Source organism: Telopea speciosissima, chromosome 2, assembly GCF_018873765.1.
Source record: "Telopea speciosissima isolate NSW1024214 ecotype Mountain lineage chromosome 2, Tspe_v1, whole genome shotgun sequence".
NCBI lineage: Eukaryota > Viridiplantae > Streptophyta > Magnoliopsida > Proteales > Proteaceae > Telopea > Telopea speciosissima.
Window position 1 is genome coordinate 22,438,412 of NC_057917.1, and position 20,403 is coordinate 22,458,814.

At 41.0% G+C, this 20,403-nt stretch overlaps 1 non-coding gene across 1 annotated transcript; it reads left to right on the forward strand.

The window, feature by feature from the left end:
* Positions 1-1,365: 1,365 nt before the first annotated feature.
* Positions 1,366-1,472, forward strand: LOC122653347. The gene has a single exon (XR_006331779.1). It is a non-coding gene; the product is annotated as a small nucleolar RNA R71 (small nucleolar RNA).
* Positions 1,473-20,403: the final 18,931 nt, after the last annotated feature.

Here is a 20,403-nt window from a genome sequence, read left to right on the forward strand (position 1 = left end):
AGAAATAAGAGGCGCACCTGGGTCCTTAAGCTTAGGGGGTAGGTGGCTGGAAATTACAGAACTGACTTGCTCAATCAACTGGACGGTCTTAGCGATTTGAGTTCTCAACTTACGCTTTTGGGTGCAAAGGTCTTTTAAAAATTTAGCGTAAGCTGGAACTTGCTTGATAGCATCCAAAAGGGGTAGATTGATGCAAACTTGTTAGAACAAGTCTATCATCTCTTGCATCTTTACACCCTTTTTATTCAAATAGTCTACGGCTGATGTCTGAAGGGCTTGGGGAAAAGGAACCTTTGGAATGTAAGAGTCAGATGATGGTCCCTCCACAATGGGAATGTGCAGCCCCTTCCTTGGAAACTGATGAGTGATTTCCATAGGTGGTAGTAATGGACTCATGTGTTTCTACACCACCACCAGAATTCTCTAGGGTTAACTCAGCCTCTCCTTGGCTTTGAGACTTAGTAGGCAACGTCTCATTAGCGGCTAAGGGAACATTAGGTTTTTCCACCCTTTTGCCGCTCCTTAGGACTGTGACCGATTGGACCTGTTCTTTCCCTGGACCTATTTGATTGTTTGGGTTACCTATTGGCTGACTTGGCAATTGGCCAACTTCCCTCCTACTTAGAGCATCATCTAGTTGACCCAGTTGGTTCTCTAGCTTATTAATGGACTGAGTATGTGAGTGTAGCAGCTGTTGTTCTGCTCGAGTCCACTTAATGCTTTTAGCACCTTTTCCTCAAAGGATTGATTCTGTTGGGGTTGAGGATGTGGTGGTTGTCCACCCCTATAGGCATTAGATTGAATATTAAATGGTGGCCTATATGGTGGGTTTGGAGGATTATTAGGTACTGAGTTTCTCCATGAAAAGTTAGGGTGGTTTTGCCATCCCATGTTCTAGGTATTGGAAAAAGGATCATTACCCGGTTTAGGGAAACCTTGAGCCACTTGTACCTGTTCCTGAACAAGTTTAGGGTATTGTGCAGCCGAAGGACAGTCCGTCACATAATGACTAGGGCTAGACAGGCATCAGTTTGATTAGGAAAACTCATTGGGAAAGGGGACATAGAATGTTGTCCTACAGACATCAGATAGTCCAATTTCTTGGACAGCATGTCAACCTTAGCAGTCATCTCTATAGTTGGGTTGATCTCATAGAGACCACACTTCTTTGGTTGCCTTGTGTGTGGAATCTCAGTCCGAGAGGCCGAAGCATGATGTTGGGAATTCTCACTAAGGGTTTCAAAAAGATCCTATGCTTCCGTCTCATTCTTGTGCATAAATGTTCCACCATAAGAGGAGTCCACCATCTGCCTATATCGGTCATGGAGTCCATCATAAAAACACTGGGCTAACTTCCATTTTGGGACAACGTGGTGGGGGCACTTCCTAAGTAATTCCTTGAGTCTCTCCCATGCTTCATGAAATTGTTCGCCCTCTAATTGGGAGAAACTAGTAATGGCTCTTCTAAGGCTATTAGTCTGGCCAATGGGGAAGAATTTTTTCAGAAATTCCTACTGCATTCCCGCCCATGTAGAAATCCTAACCAAATCTAGGGAATGAAGCTAGTGTTTGGCTTTGTCCTTTTAGGAAAATGGGAATAGGAGTAACTTTAGGGCATCTTCAGAGAGGTTTTGGATTTTGACTGTAGAGCACACCTCTAAGAACTCATCAAGATGCTTGTAAAGCTCCTCATTAGCAAGTCCATAATAGGATGGTAACATCTGTATGATGCTGGATTTGATCTCATATTGAGCAGCCTGAATGGCAGGCAACTGAATACAAGATGCAGGGGTATAGACAGTTGGAGTGAAGTGCTCACTCAGCGGCCTTCTTGGCTGATTTCCGTCACCCATGTTATTATTATTATCCCTATCCCTAGGTCTAGCCACAGATCGCTCTATTTCTAGGTCAATGGCAGTCAGGTTGGGGTGCAAAGAACGCCGACCATGCATAAAACAGAACACAGGTTGATCGTGCTAATTAAACATAAATTAAAACTAAAAATTAAAACGTGATAACTAAATAAAAAAACTCAATAAAAAAAAATAAAAATCAGAACTAAAAAGTTAAAAAAATTAACTAATTTAAAACTAACGAAAATACTTACCTGGTGTTTACGATTGCGCAATTCCACTTGCTGCCCCTGATGAACGGTTACACATATGATCTTAAGGGGCTGGGGGAAATAAAATTAAACCTAAACACCCAATCTAATGCTGGAATAAAAAAAAAATTATTACATAAAATAACCCTAATACATAAAGTCTAGGAATTAAAAAGTAAACCAAACGAACAGCTTGTCCTTACTCGATCTACTCGGCTTCGTGCACAAACAAAGACAATGTTAGGTATACTAAAATTAACCTAATAAAGAGATTACAAAATAATAAGAAAAATTCTGCAAATATGAAATTAAAGCTAAAACAAAGTATCACCAAACAACTCAATCAATCTTAGCAACCGTGCTTCGGTTACCCAGCAACGGCGCCAAAATTTGATCGTGTCGCTAATCGGTAAAAAATAAAATCCTAAATTAATCTAGCAAGTAGCAAGTAAGGGGTCGATCTACGGGGAACTGGAAGAAATATTGCAAAGAATGAATTAAGCTAATTAAAGGTAACTAGAAATTAAACTGAACCTAGAACAACGATAAATAAAGAATAATGTGAATGATAAGATGAGAAGAGCTATCCTCAAGTCGAATTCACTCTGTTAGATTGATTTAATTCACTATCACACACATTGCGGTTCACTGCGGCTACAAGCCCCGTAACACCACAAAATATAGGGTTCCTCCTAGATATAGGGTATCTTGACAAGTACTATCGTCCTTCGCTACGAGGCTTGGCATGCTTAGTTCATTCAGTTATAACCTATCTTCGATACAACCACATGGGAAAAGAAAATCACTATTTGAACGAATCAATTGAATCACAGAAACAAAAGATCCTAACTAGATGTCATCATTAAACTAGATCAAAGAATTACAGCAGTCTTAACATCAAATAGTCAATGTGCAAAGAAAATAAAATAAATTAACTTCACAGAGTTTCATCTCCCTGAGAATAGGTTGGGAGTTTAGCTACACATGACGATCAAGGGAGCATTGCTACAGTCGATCCTCATGGTGGCAACGACAGCGATGGTGGTCTCGACGTCTCCAAATAGAAACCCTAAGACCCTCTCCACTCTCTTGGCCGCACGAATATGATATATTCTTTCCTCTCTTGCTCTCGGTGGGTGGATGGATCTCCCTTCTGTATTCTGCCCCCTCTTTTAAATGCATCCATTTATCTTAATGGGAAGAGGTGAGTAGGTTTTTCAAAATTAGAAAAAGAAAAAGATCCAGGGGAATCGGGTTGGAATAGGAGAGTAAAAGAGAGAGAGGTAACGTGTGAGATGGGGATGGCTTTTTAAAATTAGAAAAAGATAAAGAAAGAGATAGAATAGGGTTTGGAATAGGAAACTAAAAGAGAGAGAGAGAGGTTTATGTATGAGATGAGGATGAGAGATGCAGAGATGGATAGATAATGGGATGGGTTTTAAAATAAGAAAAAGTAAGAGATAATGGACTTAGAATAATCATGAAGTGATGATTAGAAGGAGAGATAAAAAGGATTTTTAAATCTTCCATCTTTCTAAATTATAATCAAGCCCCTCTTCTATAATGTATTCCCAAGCTGCCCCCTTTAGCATCAAATACCTGTAAACTCCAATATTCCTGTAATAACCAATAATTCAATTATTTTAGTGCAATAAATCATAATTATTGGACAAGAGCTACTAAATTAAACAAGAAATGCATATATAAATGCAGCTCGATCAATGTGCATACTTTAGCATGCCTTACTGATGTACATATTGATGTATGTTTGTGTATGGTTTAATCGCTCACTGGGCTTGTGGAAGCTCATCCCTCGGGAATCCTTGTTTTTATATGCTAATGCAGAATATGTTATGGAGACCGATGAGGAGTCCCGATGGCCATACTTGGCTGGTATTTATATTTGGGGAGATCATGGCTGGACACTTATGCCTGGTCATGACATTGTTGGGAGACCTAATGAGGAGGGACATATCAGACTTGCAAGATGGATGCTCAGGGAGGATAGTGGTGTGGGCTAGAGGCCCAATGATTTGGAATATTGTTTATGTCTTGTTTGGAGAATGCTATGGATGACTGTAATTAAATGATGTTGGATATTTACATTTGGTGTTTTCTTTATATAGTTGACCTTATAGTATTTGGTACTTATAAATGTTTGGATAATTTGAAGCAAATTGTATAGATGAATTATATGATATCATTTAGAAATCCTTAATCATATGATGTTAGTATCCTTTAATTCTTCCGTTGTGACTCTGAATTTATCTCTGATCTTTAATCTTGGAATAGTGAACACAGTACTGCAATGTATAGATCCTATGGTTCGGTGTGGAATAGGAGCGTATTCCCGTTACATAGCCCTAGTTGGGATAGGGGTGTGACAGCATGGTATCAGAGCGATCTTGCTCTTCCCTGTTCACCGTTCTATTCATTTCACCTTAACCTGATCTGTGTTAGGATTTGAAATAATAAAATTCTTTAACAAACAAATGTAAGGATAGGATTGAGACATGATGCTGATTGTAAAATTTAAATTTCTATTAGGTGGAAACCATCCTTACATAGTTATAGCCATCCAAGGCTGACATAACTCAAAAGAAAGGAGAAAATACATTGAGACTCTACCTAACCTATCACTCTAAGAACCTAAAAACCAATTTAACAAAATAAAGAGCATAATAAACTACTCCTGCTGCGGTCCTTTTCCTTTGTCTTTGCTCTGAGCTTGATCTGCCCCTCTAGAACGTCATACTGTCCTGCCTGAATCTCTCCATCATCAAGCAGGACTCGATGTCGGTCAGTCTGTCATTGCTGTCATCAAACCCTGCATTCATCAATGTAATGACATCATTGTATTGATCATTCATTTTCTTTTCTTGGGCAGCGAACCCCTGCACCATAGTCTGCTCCATGGCAGAGAATCTCTGCACCGTATACCCCCAGCTTGGCACACCTGACATATCACCTTCCCGTGTCGGAGGGGGAGGATCCTCACGAACCTGTGAGCTAGATGCCCTAGTAGACCGAGAAGTAGAGGCAGTAGCTCTCCGTTCACAACCCCTTGTGGATGATCGAGTTGCCCTAGCGGTGGGTGTAGCTATTGGCCTATTTCCACATCCTTGACCCTAACTATCATTGCCATTTGACCCACCGTGGTCACTGTCATCATCACCTCACTCTAAAGCTTCTCTAGCCACCTGTGCCCTATCAGGTGGCAACTGCAAACTTCCCTCTTGGCCTGTCATGCCCATTTTTCTTAAGGCTGTCACATTGAAGGGAGTGACCTTCTTACTCCTCCAGTCATTGTCTAATGGCACATGGAAGTGGTGTAAGAGCTTGGTTATCACCTTGGCATAGGGTAAATTCCCCTCGAAGGGGTGATTTCTCCGATACCTGATGGTTCGGATGATGACATTGGGTAGGCATAAAGGGAGTCCTATGTAGAGTCAGAAAGCACAGTCACTTTGCATATTAGACACCTACCAAGAAGGAAAATAGACATTAGAAATAATAACATTTAAGTTGAGATGTAACTTAAATGGATGTGAAGATTTATTGCTACCTGATCCTTATGGCCACCAGATGGGACCACATATAGTTGAGCCAGGCGTGCTAGGATACGCAAGGATGGGTAGTAGTCCTTGATAAGAAGTCTATCATCTATTTTTGTGGGCCGCAAGACTTTGAGCATATCAAGATACTCCTCATCTGAGAGGAAAGCCATGTACTCAGACTTCGGAGGCCCATACATAAGTGATCCCTCCATCGAGACTTCCAAGATCTCTCCCAACCCGGCCGTAGAGAAAGAGATGTCTACCCCATTTACCCGAGTAGAAATCTGGCACCGCGCATTACCATTGTCCACTATCACGAGGTTGGCGTAAAAATAACGCACCAACAATGGATAGAAGTCATCCACGGGATAAAGTATGTTTGACCACCCAATATGGGCAAACCTCTCCTCCACTCGAAAGGATCGAAGGTCCTCTGGGACAGCCCGCCTCTCAGGGATGACTGGGATGTGCTGAAGATCACCGCATAAGTCTTGGTCTATCCGAGGTGAACCAATGAGCATCGAACTCACGAGGAGGGGGCTGTGGTTCCCTTGCACCTCTTCTTGGGGCCATTGATCTACACAAACCAAGAACAAAAAAAAAAAGAGGGAGTAACTAGGATTTTGGAATTTGGAACTCATAAATTCAATAGAAACAAGCCATTCAACAAGCACAATGTATCACGATGCAATTATGCCTAAAAACCAATTATGATACAACGAATCGCTCAATTTGGGGTAAAACCATAAAAGCCCTAAATTACAAATTTGAGAAAAAACCTAGATTTTGGGGAAAAACAAGGAAAAATTAGGATTATTTGAAATCTAGACACATGTTAGCATGTAATCGCTGTGTAGATGCCCTAATCAATAAAAACATTAACCTATATTGCGCAAATAATACAAATTTTTTTATTTGGGCATAAAAGCATCTCAAAAACCTAGTTTTGGTTAGGGAAGAACAGGTAAAACATCAAACATGAATCATAGCTAACCTAGGTTTGCAAGAATTGCATGCATTCATGGATTAATCATGTATAAACATCAATAAAGACAAAAGACCTCAAAGAAATCCAAGGAAAAACACAAAAATCCAACCTAAAATCAATTTTAAGGGGTTGGAATGGCAAAATAGGGATTGGGAGTTGAAGAACACACCTAGAGCAAGGACTTACGACGTGGATGCGATGCCAAGCTTTGGAGCACAAGTCTTTGGCTATTGGAGGTCCTCCTTTGTTGCCCTAGGTACCCTCTTAAAGTTAGAAGGAAGAGAAGTGGGATTTAGAGCCTTGCGGATCGTGTTTTTAAAAACAGAGTTCCGTCCGAGTGGAGGATGCACATCGTCCGCTGGACACGCATCGTCCGTAGGAATTCATAAGAACCCTCTAGCTGAATCGTCCGCTCCCCTGCGGATGAAGCCTATCGTCTGCTCTATCTATCATCTGCTCTATACAATTTTTGCACCCTTTTTGACTTTTTGGTTTGCATGCACTATTCCCTAGGACTTGTGCCACGTGTGTACACCTCTGTACCCTACATTATACGCTCTAATGAAGTTATGTGATTTATTGTTTGATATTTTATTATGGGTCGAATGTTGTGATCTCTCTTCTAGGAAATTGATCATGGTGCGCACGTGACGTGGCTGTGGTCATAGGACACCCCCACTAGACCAATATTCAGCCGGGACCTTCGGTAATGCTGCACCTAGCAACCCAAGGTATACCACAACACATGAGGTTACCCAAATGATGGGAGAAATGATGAGAGAGTTCCGGGTCTAATAGATGGGCTATATGGAATATATGAGGGTCACTTTCCAAAAGCAATAGAGAGAGTTCATGGAACACATGGCAACCCGAAACGAGGCAATGCTAGGGTTAGGGCTACAACCAACATTCCTCCTATACCACCCATAGTCCCTATAGAGGTGGCTCAGCCGGCACCCTCCCCGACGGATGTAGCAAGGACCATGGAGAGGTTTCAAAAGTCGAGACCCATGGAGTTCAATGGTTTGAACAAAGAGCCATTACACCCAGCTATGTGGATAAGGGAAATGGAGAAGACTTTCATGGTGCTTGAGAGTACCGGAGATTGCAAGATACGGTGTGCCGCCTATATGCTAAAGGGCGAGGTTGATGTATGGTGGAGATTAACCCAACCTAACCTTATTGCTGCCCATCCAACCTTACATGGGAGCAATTCAAGGAGGCATTCTTTGAGAATTACTTCCTAGAGAGTTATCGAGAAAGGAAGGCGACGGAGTTCATGGAGGTTACTCAAGGGTCTAAGTCTGTCCTCAAATATCAACATAAATTCAAGGAGTTATTTCATTTTGCACCTGCTCACTTGAAGACAGATATTGAGAAAGGAAAGAGATTTGAGAGAGGGTTGAGGCCAGGTATCAGTTCCATCTTGGTGTTTCATGGACCCCAAACCTACGCCAAGATGGTACAAGTGGCCAAATCAATTGAAGATAGGCAAAGAAACTCTCACTTTGTGCAGTCAAGCTAAGGTAAAAGGCCAGCCACAACCTCACTGATCCGGGAGATAAGTAAGTCTGCTAGGGTGACCTACTCATACCCTGCACCGTCATACTATAAGTGTGCTGAAGCATCACAGCCCGCCCAGCCTGCCTAGTCATCAGCTTTATCACTACCTACTGGGGGCGATGTGCGGTGCTTCAACTGCAACATGTATGGACACATCTCTAAAGGTTGCCCTTGCAAAGCTGAGGCATCTTAGGCAACACCTCAGTCCACGGCATCACAGGAAACATACTCTAGGCCTGGCAGACTACCACCCTTGCCTACACAAGGTAAAAGGATTCTGGGTCAGGCATACGTCATAACTGATGCCGAAGTAGAGGCAACTCCTGAAGTTTTGACAGTTGAAACCCTACCTTTTAATGAAACTATATATATGATTGCGCATCATGTCATCCCATTTCATGCATAATTAATTTTTTTGCATTTGTGTCAGGTACTATTTCTGTAACATCTATTCTAGCTTATGTTCTTTTTGATTCGGGTGCTTCGCACTCCTTTGTGTCTCCCTCTTTCGCCAAGAAGATGGGGATCGTCCCTAAGAGTCTATTTCGGGGTCTAGCCATCAACTCACCAACTGGGGGGATGTAGTCAGTTTGGATGTAGTATATGATACGTGTCCCATAAAAATTTGCGATCGAGATAAGATGGCACAACTTGTTGAGTTAGATATGAGAGATTTTGATGCAATCTTGGGTATAGACTGGTTAGCGGCCTACAAGGCTAATCTTTCTTGTGCGGAGCCGCAAATCGTGTTCAAACCTCGGGGTGAGGAAGAATTTGTCTTTAAGGGAGATAAAAGGAAACGATCCAAGAAGTTGATCATCTCGGCCCTCCAAGCCAAGAAGCTCATGGATCAAGGGTGTGAATGCTATTTAGCCTTGGTGTCTGATACGGTAGCCAAGGTGAAACCCTTGGAAGAGTTGAGAATTGTAAGAGATTTTCCGGATGTCTTTCCCAAAGACTTGACCGAGCTGCCTCATGATCGAGAGACCAAATTTGTTATTGACCTGTTACTTGGAGCGGCACCGGTGTCTAAAGCACCCTACCGGATGGCACCAACGGAGTTGAAAGAACTACAAGTCCAACTCCAGGACTTGTTGAAGAAAGGATTTATTAGACCTAGCGTGTCTCCTTGGGGAGCACCAGTCCTCTTTGTCAAGAAGAAGGATGGTAACATGAGGATGTGTATCGACTACAGGGAACTCAACAAGTTGACTATAAAGAACAACTATCCTCTATCAAGGATTGACGACTTGTTTGATTAGCTGCAGGGAGCTAAGGTGTTTTCCAAGATAGACTTGAGGTCAGGGTACCACCATTTGAAGGTAAAGGAGAGTGACACCAGCAAGACCACATTCCCATCATGTTATGGTCACTACGAGTTTCTAGTGATGTCCTTTGGTTTGACTAATGCTCCAACGGTGTTTATGGAATTGATGAATCGAGTCTTCCAGGACATACTAGACAAGCTTGTGATAGTATTCATTGATGATATTCTGATTTACTCCAAATCAGAGGCGGAGCATACAGTGCACCTCAGGATGGTACTACAAAGGTTGAGGGAGAAGAAATTATATACGAAGTTCAGCAAATGTGAGTTTTGGCTCACACAGGTTGCCTTCTTGGGTCATGTAGTGTCAGCTGAAGGGATCAAGGTTGATGCAGGAAAGGTGAAAGCAATGATGGAATGGGAAGCTCCCAAGAATGCAGGGGAAATTCGAAGCTTCTTGGGATTGGCTGGTTACTGTCAGTGCTTCATAAAAAATTTATCATGTATATCAGCCCCCATGACCAAGTTGACCCGAAAGGGAGTGAAGTTTGTTTGGTCTGAAGAATGTGAGAAGAGCTTCCAAGAACTGAAGTAAAAGTTGAGTACGACCCCAGTTCTAACCTTACCTAATGGTACTAGAGGGATGACAGTATACAGTGATGCCTCAAGATTGGGACTGGGATTCGTTTTGATGTAGAATAGAAAGGTGGTGGCCTCTGCTTCGAGGCAATTGAAGGACTATGAGAAGAACTACCCCACTCATGACCTGGAGTCGGCGGCAGTGGTGTTTGCATTGAAGATTTGGCGTCACTACCTATATGGGGAGAAGAGTGAGATTTATAGTAACCAAAAGAGCCTAAAGTACTTCTTTACATAAAAGGAGTTCAACATGAGGCAGAGGCGCTGGTTGGAATTGATAAAGGACTATGACTGCATGATCCACTACCACCCTAGGAAGGCGAATGTGATAACAAATGCTCTTAGCCGGAAGTCTCAGACTATATCTCTAGCGGCATTGACTTTGTGCGAGCAGTTGATTGAGGAAGCTTGACGATTGGATCTAGAAGTGTTGATTGATGATACTATGTTGTCTCTAGTAGCCCTCACGGTGCAACCGTCCTTGATTTAGACAATCAGGGGGCCCCAGCCCACTGATCCTAAGTTACAAGCGTTGATGGATAGAATTTGGACAAGCGATCAGCCGAATCCGGATTTCACCATATCTGAGGATGGGACGCTGAGATTCCAGAGTAGGATTTGCTTACCTAGTGATGAAGAGTTGAGAAAAGAAGTGTTGAGTATGGCCCGTAGTTCACCATACTCGTTGCAACCTAGTAGCACCAAAATGTACAACGATTTGAAGAGGAATTATTCGTGGAGTGGCATGAAGGCGGATGTGGCCACTCATGTATCAAGGTGTCTTGTTTGTTATCAAGTTAAGGCAGAGAGGCAGCGACCACATGGGTTATTACAGTCCATACCTATCCCAGAGTGGAAGTGGGGCCACATCACCATGGATTTCATCACTGGCTTACCCTGTACAACTAGGGGCATGGATTCCATTTGGGTTGTAGTAGATCGACTAACCAAGGTTGCCCATTTCATCCCCATGAAGTTTACATTCATAATGGACAGGTTAGCCTAGCTCTACATGGATAATGTTGTTCGTCTATATCGAGTGTCGATTAGCATCATTTTAGACCAAGACCCGAGGTTCACATCGAGATTTTGGGAAGGTTTCCAAAAAGCCATGGGCTCCTTGTTGAACTTTAGCACTGCCTTCCACCCACGGAAAATTGAGCGTACTATTCAAACATTGGAGGATATGTTTAGGGCATGTGCTATTGACATGCAAGGAAGTAGGGATGAACATATCTCTTTTATTGAATTTGCCTACAACAATAGTTATCAAGCATCCATTAGCATGGTACCATTTGAGGCTCAATATGGTAGGAGATGCCGAACGCCTCTATATTGGGATGAAGTTGGCGAGCGATAAATAGTGAGGCCCAAATTAATTCAGGCTACATGTGAAAAGGTAGATTTGATACGAGAGCGTATCTCGTATCAAGGCAGCGCAATCAAGGCAGAAGAGCTACGCCGATGCTCAGAGGAAGGATTTAGAGTTTACGATTGGGGACAAGGTTTTCCTTCGTGTATCACCCATAAAAGAGGTGATGAGGTTCGGGAAGAAAGGAAAGTTGAGCCCAAGATTTATTGGACCATTTGAGATCCTGGCATGTATCAGACCGGTGGCTTATAGGTTGGCACTACCTCCAACCTTATCAGGGGTACATAATGTGTTTTATGTATCAGTGTAGAGGAAATATGTTTCCGATCCGACCCATATGCTATCCCAAGAAATGCCAGAGCTCATGGAAGACCTAACCTAGGAAGAGAAGCCAGTTGCAATTTTAGATCATAAGGTACTTCACCTCCGTAACTATCCTATCACTTATGAGAAGGTGAAGTTGAGAAATCACTCAGATAAAGAAGCATCGTGGGAGACGAAGTCTGAAATACAGGCAAAGTTTTTGGAACTCTTCAACCTATCAAGTACATCAATTTTGAGGACGAAATTCTTATAAGGTGGGGTGAATGTTACACCTATACCCCAACCATACTAATAGAACAACACCTTGATGAGTTATGTGTGATGGTTATATGCCAAAGGTACCCAATTATACCCCTCTTGTGTGTATGGACCCCCTCGAGAAGACCCCAACCCATTTGGAGTGGAGCTGCCCAGGATTTGCCCTCAGTAGATGATACAGTAGCTCTATACTTTGTCCATTGGGCGTAAATTGCCTAGATTCGTGTGGCCTTGTGTTGGGTCATCAAGACTCAAGCCTAGGGCTCCACCTTGGGTTAGCTTGACCTATTAATGACCTAATGTGACCATCTTTGACCTAAGACTAAAACCCTACCCCCTATTTGGACCCCAAACATCTAAAACCCATCTTGGGCACTAAACACCCCAAACCAAAATAACTTAATTCCCTTAGCTAAGCTGAGCTAAACCCTACCCCTCCTCTCATTTCTTTCATTTCCAAACCCTAAGAAAGAGAGGAAAATGTGGAGAACTTAGATTGGAGAGAAGAAGGAGGAGAAAGGAAGGATCCCAAGACCATTTTGAGCTGCCCTTGAGCTCATCTCACTCCCTCCACTCAGCCTAACACCAACCTTGGACTTGGAGCTCGTGGGAGAGGTGGATTGAAGCCCAAATCCAGCCTTGGAGCTTGTTCCCTTGCTATACCAAGCTCACCTCATTGTAAGCAAGCTAAACTATGAAGCTCCTAGTTTAATCTCTTAGAATTTGATAGAAATGTCATCTAATCTCTAGCCTAAGCTTAGGGCTTCTTGTTTTACAGTAGTTAGAACTTCTATAATGTTGATATAATGTCAATTGATGACCTGTATTGGCTGGTTTCCTAACCCATAGCTAAGCCACCATGAAACACCAAGCTTGAACCTCCCAAAATTGGGGATTCTTGTTGAATGGAACCCAAACCCTTATGGGGATCCTAAGAGGATCAAAACCCTAGGATTAGTAGCTCCTATGGAGGCTAAGAACACCCCTCATGGACCTCTGATTGGTCCCATGGCCATTGACCAAGGGCTGGTTCGAGCTCAAGCCAAAACTCAGCAGTTTTAGTCTGAGCGAACAATACAATCTACGGACAATACATCATCCGCTCAGTGAAACAAAACACCATCCACTCAAATTCATAAGGGTTGCTGCCTACATAGTCCACTGGCCTACGGACGATACGCATGGTCTGCTCTATCCCATCGTCTCTCAAGCTAGTGAATGACTGATTTGGGAGTTTGACTTCGAACTTGATGACCAAACCTTCTCTCACCTATTGTATGATTGTTTATGAACATGTTAGGGTAATGTACACCTACGATGGAGGGTGTACACTACACGAAACCTGTGATTACTTATGCTTTGACGATTGTGAGTAGATTGAACATTTGATATATTTTATGGAATGTTTCTCATTAGGCATATGCTTAGGATATGCATAATGATGTGATGTGCTTGTTATGCATGTTATGCCTTACGGATTGATGTGTTCATGATGAGATACATTAGGATACATAATACTAAGCTGAGATTTTATTTTAAATGTTATGCGATTGATGATATGAAAGATACGGAACATAAATGAGCGTTGAAATCCAAGTGTCGTTAGTGTGCGCTGGACTTGGGATTGCCATGGGAGTGTTGTGAGGAGAGTGTTATGAATATATAATGATTATGATTTATGTATGATGGATTGGGTTGGGTTGTGATAGGCTGACCGGTATTTTGACATCACACTTGACATACTACTATTATCTAGCATATGTGTGTAAGCTAGAGGTGGCAAGAGGGTAGCCGAGCCACCGTGTTTGCCACTAGGGACTCAACTTCTAGGATACACATGTACGTACCTATGCATCTCAATAGTTGTTTGCTGGTTAGGATATAATTTACCCAATGCCACGACCATTATCGATAGGGGTTTAGGTGTCGGGCAAACCCATGGGTCCCGACCGTATTTTTGGGGTAGCCTACCACGAAGTCCAGACATCGATAGTGGTTCGGGCTGGGTACCAAGACGGAGTTTTTATCGGGGGTTAGCGAACAACCTAGTGGAGAGTTCCGATCTCATTGGCTTCCATTGTAGTATAGGTTTCACATTGTCGGAATGTCATCTGGATTATGACACTGTTTGCCAACGATGCAACCTGTGCTATAGTAGTACTTGACCCGACTTAGAATCTTGTTGTTAGGGGAAAAATGAATAAAAGCATTCATGCATCATATGTGATGTGCATACGTTAGCATGCATTACTGATGTACCTATTGATATATGTTTGTGTATGGTTTAATCGCTCACTAGGCTTGTGGAAGCTCATCCTTCGAGAATCCTTGTTTTTAGATATTGATGCAGGACATGCTATGGAGACCGATGAGGAGTCCCCATGGCCATACTTGGCTAGTATTGATGTTTGGGGAGATCCTGGCTGAAAACTTATGCCTGATCATGACATTGTTGGGAGACTCGATGAGGAGGGACATGATGGTGATCAGACTTGCGAGATGGATGCTCAGGGAGAGTAGTGGTGTGGGCTAGAGGCCCAATGATTTGGAATACTGTTTGTGTCTTGTTTAGAGAATGCTATGGATGACTGTAATTAAGTGATGACGGATATTTACATTTGGTCTTTTCTTTATATAGTTGACCTTATAGTATTTGGTACTTATTAATGTTTGGATAATTTGAAGCAAATTGTATAGATGAATTATATGATATCATTTAGAAATCCTTAATCATATGATATTAGTATCCTTTAATTTCAACCAAAAAAAAAAAAAAAGTATCCTTTAATTCTTCCTTTGTGACTCTGAATTTATCTATGATCTTTATTCTTGGAATGGTGAACACGGTACTGTAATGTATCGATCCTGTGGTTCGGTGTGGAATACAGGGGTATTCTCATCACATAGCCCTAGTTGGGATAGTGGTGTGACAAAAGGTTGAAGAAGAACAAAGGTTGAAGAAATCTTGGAAATTTTGTGGCCGAAAGTACAATCTTCTATGCCATTCGTGTGTATCTCGGCAAGAAATCTTGGAAATCTGTCTTTCTTCTCAGATTGGAGTTGCATGTGAGCTAGGAAGAGAGTGGTGTGAAGAAGGAAGAAGATCCTATACGAATTTGGGGGTTTTAGATTTTAAGGGCAAAACAGTAACTACACAATGGTCAAGGGTAGTTTAGGGTTTTAAAAAAATTAACCAGCAAACTTCATAAGTTAACAGCGTAAAACTAATAGTAGGGACTAATCTATAAAATACGGCTCTGAAGCATGGGGTGTTCTGAGTATTTTCAGATAGGAGGGGGTTATCTGAGATTCGATTTGGTTTCAAGGGGTGTTTCATAATTTACCCTTAAAATTAAGTCATCCATATAGATTTCAATTAAATCCATTCCCATAACTACAACAAAGTGTAATACCATGGTTCTCCATCCACAATACATTTAACAATTTAAATGAATCTCATGAATTGTCTTTAACAATTAAATACTATCCCATTTGGGTGTCACACAACTCTTGTGTGACCCCATCACATCCCATATGAATAAAGTGTCATACAACTCTTGTGTGATCCTATCACATCTCATGTGATGAGATAAGGTATTTGGGATCTACAACGTTGTACAGAACTACAAAAGCACTTAGATTCTCCCATCAAACAATTCGATTATGGGAACCAAAAAAATTCAAATTCTTTTCTTTTTCCCTAACCAAAACACAATATAATTTTTTTTTTTTGTTTCAGGGAAAATTCAAAAAGACAAGCAATAGGGCAAAAACATTAGTGACTGAAAGCCACTAGTGCACCCCACAAGGTGTGCCGATACTGTCGGTTTGGCGGCATGCTCATCCAGTGCTGTCAGCTTGGCAGTATGCTCGGCCAAGGCTTGTAGCACCATCTTTTGCTTGGTTGTGCTCTCCTGATTACTACTAGTTACCAACGATCAGGGTAGATCCCAAAAAAATGTTTAGTATCTATTGGAGAGAAAAATTTAAAAGAAAAAACTCCAATATCAAAACATGGGACCATCTCATAACTCTTATGGGAAAAACATGGAGAACCTATGGTTACACACCATCTCAAATTTGGACAAAAAGGCATTGTTTTAATACCTATTGTTGGAAAAACAGTTGAGTTACCTGAATGCACAACGGAATCGGATCAGGCATGAACCTTGCTTTCAAGTTTGAGATCTCTTCCCATAAAAAATAAATAAACAAGAAATATAGGTTACCTTAGTTCCTCCTTTAGATAATATCTTTCGTACTTGAGCAACGAAGGGGATTGATGATCCCTAACTCTTGATTCTTCAACCCAATGCAAAATCAACACGAACTATTCACCAACGAATTAGGGTTTCACAAATCCAAAACCTCACACCACAAATCTCATAGAGAGAGATAGTTTGGCCAAGGGGGAGAGCGCAAGTTCGGCTATAAAAGCTGCCCCCCCCCCCTTCTGGTGTGTATTTATAATCCTCAACCCATTAGGTTTGAGGTGGATCCCAATTCCTACTTTCCTAAAGTGATTGGGAGACTTATTGGTGAATTAACATGATTTGCAATCCATCTTGCTTCTAAAGAGGGAAGAGGTAGAATCTAAAATGGATTTTGTGATCTCTTTAATTATAGTTGATAATTTTATCAAATAAAATACTATAATTAAAAGATCGTCAACCTATTTTAATTTTCCAATTAAATCTTATGCATAATTAAACTGTTAATTTGCATATAGGACCCTCCACTAAAAAATATCTTATGATGGACTATCAAACATGCAATTAAATACTGCCAAACCAAAATTCACCGTACATGTCTTTAATCAGAGATCTTATGATCATAATCGGACACCAAAAACACGATCAAATATCGTTGAAATAAATAATATACATACATACATACGTACATATATATATATATATATATATATATATATATATATATATATATATATATATATATATGTTCTTAATCAGAGATTATTCTATGATCATAATCAGACCCAAAAATGCCATCAAATATCATTGAAATATCGGCACACCTTGTGGGGTGTGGACATCTTGTCGTTTTATATCATTGAAATATAAAATTAACTTGAAAACAATTTACTAAAACACCAATGGATCCAGATTCCAATCCACTTAATTATAGACTTTCTCTCTACCTGATATTCCCCAACCAAGGGTAGTGGATTCCATGTTGAGCATCTATTTTGTTCATGATGTGCAATCACGAATCCAACACATTGATTTATAGCCCACATGCCATCAACCATTGATGTACTAAAACCTGCAACGTAACACCGTAACGATAAGAATCTCTCAGGTCAAAGGGTCAACTGGTGATGGATACACCTCTCTCCTTAATGTAATAACAAGTAATAACACATGTGAGAATTTGTACTAAATTCTTTTCTATACACATACACGATGTGTAATTACATTTATGCCATGGAATTATCATTTCTAGTGATATACAATGTAATGATCATATGAACATGATGTCCGATCCTATCCCTAGTCGAGATTAGTTTTGGGTGAAAACCCATGGAACAAGCATATAAGTTTGTAAATATAAATCATACAATAATAGAAATTATAATTATTTATTCCAAAAATATTCGGGTTTGATGGTCATACTCCAACAGGTAAGGCCTAAGAAATTCATCTATGGTTAGCTATGGATTTAATAATTTGTATTAGAATAGCCATATTTTATTGATTAAAACATGGATCACTTGTTTTAGAGGGAGACAATAAAAATCAAACCAACAACCTCTCCCTGACTTAGCCCAGCTAGGGGTGAAACAGGGTCGGGTTCTAGCCCAACCCTGAGACCTCTTAGCTCAACCCAAGCCCAACTCAGCCCTAGGTCAGTCTGAGATATCTCAGTCTAGGCCTAACCCTGTCGGGATTAGCCCAGCCCAGCCCGGCCTGATTGACCCTGATTGGCCCTAATTTTTTCAAGGTCCTGGTTGGCCCTGACTTGCCCTGCTTTTTTTATTTTTCCATTTACGTCGTCCTATGCATTAAAAAATTGAGACACATGTGATTGGGTATTTGTTTGTTTCATACTCAATTAACTATTACTTTTCTTTCGGATAAAAAACTTAGCACAACATATAATTGTAAATATTTTCATTTAATAGATAAATTTGCTTTTTTTTTTGGGGTAAACCAATAGATAATTAGATACTAGAAAAAATTACAAAATGTAAACAATAAATTGTAAAGCATAACCTAACACAGGATCAGACCGGACCAGGTTGGGCTTAGCCTGAGGTCTCAACCCTGGCCCAACCCGACCCGGACCCAAGTCCTGAAAATTTCAACCCTAACCCGCTCATAGGATTGAAAAATCCAGCCAAAACCTTGTTCGGGCTCAGGCAGGGCCAAACTTACACCCCTAACTGGCCAGCACTTTATTGTACTAACACCCCTAAGGCCAGCACTTCATTGTACTAAAAGCCACCAGTACCACCACACTAAGACACGTGTCTCTCCTATCGATCATTAACAAGTAAGGGTGTCAATCGGTGCGGTTCTGGTTATTCGGTTCGGTTCGGTTCGGTTTTGCATACGGTCCAGTTTTTTCGATTTCTGTTCGGTTTTCGTTATCCGATTCACAATCGGTTTACATGTGTAGTGGCGGTTTTGGGAAACAATAATGAAGACAACCTCCTTTTTCAAGGCCTTTATATTCCCGTGTTTCCCCATTCTCTTCTGATCTCCCTCACTCATCATATTTCCCATTGCCTATGTGATAAAAAAAATTCCCATCTTCAACGGTCCTTCTCCTTTCCTATTCTTTGTTTTCCATTTTTTTGTTCTTCTCTAATCTCTCATGACAAAAAAATTATTTGTTTCTATTAGAAAGTAGGGTTTTGTTAATCCATTTTAACATCAACCATCATTTTTAATTCATACTTGAACAAATATAATATATAGTTTTTTTTTTTTTTTATGAAAGAAAAACTATATATAAACTAGAAAGAAGAGAACAGGTAGGAGGCATTGTGACTTGCCATGTCCTTACAGAGGTGGAAAGTAATATTCTTAAAGCTGTTTGAATCTTTAGCTAGGGTAAAAAAAAGAGGTAAGAGGTTCCATGGGATAGTATGAGTTAGGGTAGCTAAAAAGAGGAAAAAGCTCCTTGTTGCAGAGCCAAACATGTTGGATGGAAATGCTTTTTCCTTGTGCTCTTTCCCAGCCTTGAAGGAGACTGAAGAGTTCTGCTTCCTTTGGATCCTGCACTTTGATGCTACCTGCATCTGTTACAAAACTTTGTCCATCTATCAAAAGGTTAAAGGTCCACTTGGCTAAATTAAGTTCAGGTTCATAGATGCCTGCGACCATTAAACCAGTCATATGTACCATGGTGTTAGTAAAGATATATGTATGTGATTCACAAAATGGAGTAGGATTAAAATATGGGTTCCTAATAGGAGGGCTGATCTATAGATCAGAAGCCCATTTTAGAACATTTTTAATGACCACAATTGGGTCAGCCTTGGCAACACGCATGATTAGGGGTGTCAATAATGCCCGGCTGGCCCGAACCCGCCTTGAGCCCAGCCCGGACCCGACCCTAATCTACCAGCCCGAAGGTCCGGGATAAGACCTCGGGCTTAGCCCGGCCTGGCCCAGACCCGACCCTGTATTAGTTATAGGTATATAATATTATATATTAATGTATATATTGTAAAGAAAAAGATAAAAAGCCAATAGTAAACCCTAAAAACTAAATCCCTTTTCATTTTCACTTATCCAGATCCGAAAAGCCGCCACTTGACGCTCGTGCCTCCATCTTCCTCCTTCTCTGCTATCAAGTTTCCTTTTCATTTTCACTTTCCCTGAGTTCCCTCAGTCTCCTTCCCTGAGTAATGAGTTTCCTTCACTTTCTTTTAGCTGCTTCGATGAATTGATTCCCTTGACGATCAATCGCTATGGCCTCCAGGTACACACTTATATTCCCTCGAAGATGATAATGATGGTGGTGAACAGGATGTGTACGCACACACACATGGGTGTGGTTGATGATGATGGTGGTGGTGGTGAACAAGATGTGTTCATCTTCCTGTTCTTATGAGGTTTTGAGTTCTCTGCAAGTGCTACTTGACACACTGTTAGGCTTATGACAAGTAAGAATGAAGGTCTAGTTCATTTAATCAGTCAGCTTCACTTCCAAATCTTTGTTGAACTGGCTCGATTAGTGACTTCTGATATTATATTATATGTGGCTGAAGGGATATAGTTGCCAAGTGAATTAGAGACGAGAAAAAGGGCTGCATCTGGTACCTAGGGTCATCTTCTGTTAATATTTGTTTGTAATTTGACC